The following is a 4,666-nucleotide window of genomic DNA, read 5'->3' as shown; positions in this document are numbered from 1 at the left end:
GATTGTGTCTTAGACTTACCAAATGTCGAGGAGTTGATGACTAAATTCGTCGCTGTATGTTAGTCGTCATGAACTGCCGTATATAACTTTTTTAATTTATGCAAATTACAAAATTTGATGTGTTTTTATTCACCAAACAACATTTTCATGTTGCCACAATCCTTTTACACTTTTTTGAATTTTGTTTAAAAAAATTTACTCAGTTAGATGAAGTAATCGAATCCCATTCTTTAAAGCTGATGAATGCTAAAATGAAAGTTGATACAATTGATCCCCAACGTACTCATTCAAATGCGGAAAATGTCCCTGAAAGTGAAGTCGACACCAGTGATCTAGAACTGTCTAATCCTCAATACGATTGTAATGTACTACGGCGCAACTTATCTCAGGAATCAAGTTTCGACAAGTGCACTAGCTACTCTATACCAAGCACACGATGTAGTGATATAAGCATTCGAGGTAAAGAACGCTTTCCATTACGTGCTGTTAGCACCAATAGTCGAACTGCGTCACGTCGATCACTGAACAAATGGGTTTCAGGCGTTCATCGCCTCAAACCTGCTAATTCAATCGGCAATACAAATGCCACTTACAGAGCTATCGATTTTAAGGAATTATTTACAGCTGCAACGAGTGAAGAAGCATTGAATTATGTATCTCTAGAGGATGTAAACAGTACGGATTCAATTGTTGTAAGAGTGGAAACGCATTCAGAGTGTCGTTAAGTAAGACTGAACTTTCACATGAAAAGCAATTGTTTAGGAGTAATGAAAATAGTCTGAAAAAGTTGTTCTCGCATATGAAAAAGCTGGCTCAGGGAAGTGATGGGATCTGAAAACACCTGATACGAGAAAATTTGTTGATATTGGCAAGCAATTATACTGCAAAAGCTGAAGCTTTTTTAGAATATTTTAGTAAAACGAATTTCTCCTGACGATAGTGAAACACCAACAAATAATTGTGATAATAGTTGCTTGTCTGTCGATTTCCGTATTATTGAGAAAGAAGCGGTCTCACGTTTAATTTGCCGTCTCAAACCAGGTAAGTCCAATGACTCTGAAGATATTCACCTCAGGATTAGAGAGAAACACACATTTAACCCATTATTTTCGACAACTAAAATCTTTAGATGATTGTGAATACCATTTAGAGAAATGACGTGACAAGAGAATACATAATTCGCAATGCAGAGATCTTTGTACTGCCAATGCTGTTTCTGATAATATAGTTCATTTATTGCTCATTCACTTTTATCAAACTCGCCATTCCGTCCTATGACTTCATCACACCGTTTGTTTTCTGTAAAACTTCTGTAAAATTATGTTCCAATCCGGTATTGATACTAAAGGTGTCACAAACATTTCAAGTTTGACGACGCCTTAACCAGTAACAACTTTTAGAATCGAAACGTACCAACTCAGTCAAATCAGAAGTCTGAATCGAAGAGGTTGGAACGTATATTTGATATGATATTGATGTATCGAGAAGTGATCGGTCTAAGCTGGCTAGCAGTTGTAGTAGATGTGAAACACGGCGTACCCACTAGTGATCTGGTGTGGATGCGTGACAGAGCGCCATCACCCAGGTGACTCCATTAAAAGTAATGCAGTCAGCACCAAGTATCGAAGACTCACAGAGCTATTGATTTTGGGGATTTATTTATTGCCTAATTACCTTTATCTCTGATACCATAATAATAGGTCTAATTCCAAAATTGTAGATTTGTCACGATGTGATTATCTAATCTATAAGACATTATGTGGAACTCACATCATTCTCCACACTGACTCGTCCCACTGTGATAGTCGGTAATATGGTGTCTAGTACCTCTGATGAACATATTTGAGCTAGGAAGAGAGCAATATATTCGACACAAAAGATGAGAGGTTACATAGAGTGACCACGCCTGAATGAACGAGTGATATTATTTCAAATAATTGCTCCCCTGTTCACCATTGTTGACTCTCTCCTAGTGTTACGTGTTGAATGTAAATCTCCTCAGAAGTTATACGCTCAGCTTCAGAGATCGTATAGTTAGAAACTAATACCACCACGACGTCATCTCAATAATGCGTGGTATAGGACGAAACTTTGATAACACCATGTTATACCGATGATTAACCAGTTTGGACGACTTCGAAACCTGCCGGAAAGAAGTAACAGGATTTCTATGATCATAGGTCCTTCGCACAGTATTTCCACACTATGTATGTCATGTCGTGGGAATAATGAAGTCGAATATACTCTGTGGTACTTTCTCGTCAGATATGTTTGTACATATGGGCGTAGACTCAGCACATTAGGACCGTTTGCGCGTCTTTAGGATGAATATAGTGATAACGATCAACATTCTTCCGAAGACCATATACGTTCTAACTCACCACCACAATTTAAACAAAGAAAACATTTCCGGTCGTCCAAGTATACCTCATCCAAAATAAAATTATGCTCTGGGTCTTAGTAATGTGACTGCCAGCCTGAATATCAGGTTCATGCAGTGACTGACGGGCTGGAGTTCACCTCTATTAAAACCGTGCACAAACATCCTTGCACAGAAAGATATGTTCCTGTTTATCCTTCGAGACGACCACTGACGTTGAGTGAATGGTGACATTTAAGGCCGTTTTATTGGGTAATAACTCAACACGTAGCATTCGATACCTGGTATCTTGGAACTTCTACAAGCAGCTGAACAGGGACGATGTTGCCAAAATGCGGTCAGAGTTGTTCTCGGGTTGTTAAACGTGCCTTCTAAGTATTTGATTTTGGACATTTAACATCTCAATGGTATTTACAAAGCGTCCAGTCAAACGCAGAAGTAATGGAGGAAAGTGGAGGTTTATCTGTGATTCGCTTCAGTAGCCGGATGCAAACAGCTATCTATCAAGAGTTTCCAGCAGTAGTGTTTATTTACCCGACTTATCAGACTTACAAAGCTGAGTAAGTAACCAATAGTAGCAACTTTATTTTGAAGTTGTCTACTGTCCCAGCCAGTCATAACTGACAGTATTGGGCAATAGCAGACTATTATGTATGCTCTTTGCAGGCAAGAACAGCTCAAAGACGTCGAAAGATCGCTCGAGTACTTTAAGATAAAAAGGGAAGATGAAGTTTCTGACCAGAAAGCATTGATGGTGAGGGCGATGACTTAAATCCACCCATGTTTGCGAGGCAGAACATTTTGTTTATACAAGGCTCTTTATGATTATGAACGAGTCAATCAGTGAGTGATATTGGGGTTGTTCTCCTACGATCACCATTTAGACTCATGTTGCTGTAAGTCCAACGCGCCAATGTTTATAAATGCTTAGAACATCTTGTAGGACCAGGAGATTCGACATGTTAGCTTCACTTCTCATGACCCATTATATTCAGAATTACTCAGAATAGCAAATGCCTAAGAACATGCTTTCCACGAGCCTATGAATACATAAAAAATCACTGAATTGACCGGGAGGGAATGTGGGCTCTATATTATCTGATAAGTCCGGACAACCTCACAAACAATCGTGTAGAAAGTGCACACGGACAATTTGAAGGATGTCCCAGAGGGGATAATCCTCCTTTGTTGACGTTCTGGAACGTCTAGACTAAAACAGATACTGACACGTTTGCGTCCATGTGGCGCGATAAGAGAATTTCGACTTTTACTAAATCCTGACGTAAGAAATTTAGTGATAAAAAATGATCGATTCCAAGTTCCAAGATAGCTCCATACTCTTTCGAACGGGAGCACAATTTTCCCGGCTAAGATTGTAGCTGTCAATTACGGACGAGTTAGGAGAATGAAACACTAGGTGAAGGCAGGAGAATACACGCTCTGCTACGCAAACGTCGTAATGTATGTCATTGATACTTTGCGTGCACAATAGGCTTGGGAACGTTACGATGACTACATGTCACTTCGCAGTTATATTTTGCATGCGCATGCCGAAGATCTCATTCAGTCGTCATAGATATATCATGCAATCTTCCCCTGTAGATGCTTTTTCAGGTGTGCCGCTCAATCGTGGCAGCCTCATAAGTTTTGAATACGAACATATGGGTGATCGTGATCGTCTGTTTTGTACCAACTACATTTTAAACTGATATTTATTTGTGAAGAGTCCGTTAGAGACATAGATTATGAACTTTGCCGACTACGATTTATTCATTCTGTTTTCACACAATTTCTTCCAAACTGCATCATCATTCTTCTGAGGGTCCTGGGTTGTCAGAAGTTGTCATTTTAATGTATCATTTACTACTAAAAAGAAGACTAAACCATAGACAATCAATGTGTTTGTTGCTCAAACCTTTTGTAATATGTCCAGATGTGAGGATGCATATCAATCGCCTAAGTTAACTGGAGAATAAACGGCACTATTCGCTTTCAGGCAGCTAGCTTCAAGAACATATTATTCGTTGTCCTGTCGTCCGAATGGATAAAAACGTTATGAACCTAAGTTGTTTTTCTTAATACATTGGTAGATTCAACCGTACGAGTGGAATCACTAACTTATAGCATCTGTGGTGTAACAACTGAAATAGAAGCGTATATCCGAACACTGAACAATAAAATGCTTCATCATCACGTAAAGGGTTAGTAGATAATTGTAGTTTAAATTTCCTATTATACTTGACCACAAACGATGATACCACTCGACAGGATTTTTATTCATAAGGA

This window comes from Schistosoma mansoni, chromosome 1 (assembly GCF_000237925.1).
Source record: "Schistosoma mansoni strain Puerto Rico chromosome 1, complete genome".
Taxonomy (NCBI): domain Eukaryota; kingdom Metazoa; phylum Platyhelminthes; class Trematoda; order Strigeidida; family Schistosomatidae; genus Schistosoma; species Schistosoma mansoni.
The sequence above is the reverse complement of the archived record's forward strand: the minus strand, read 5'-3'. Positions refer to the sequence as shown.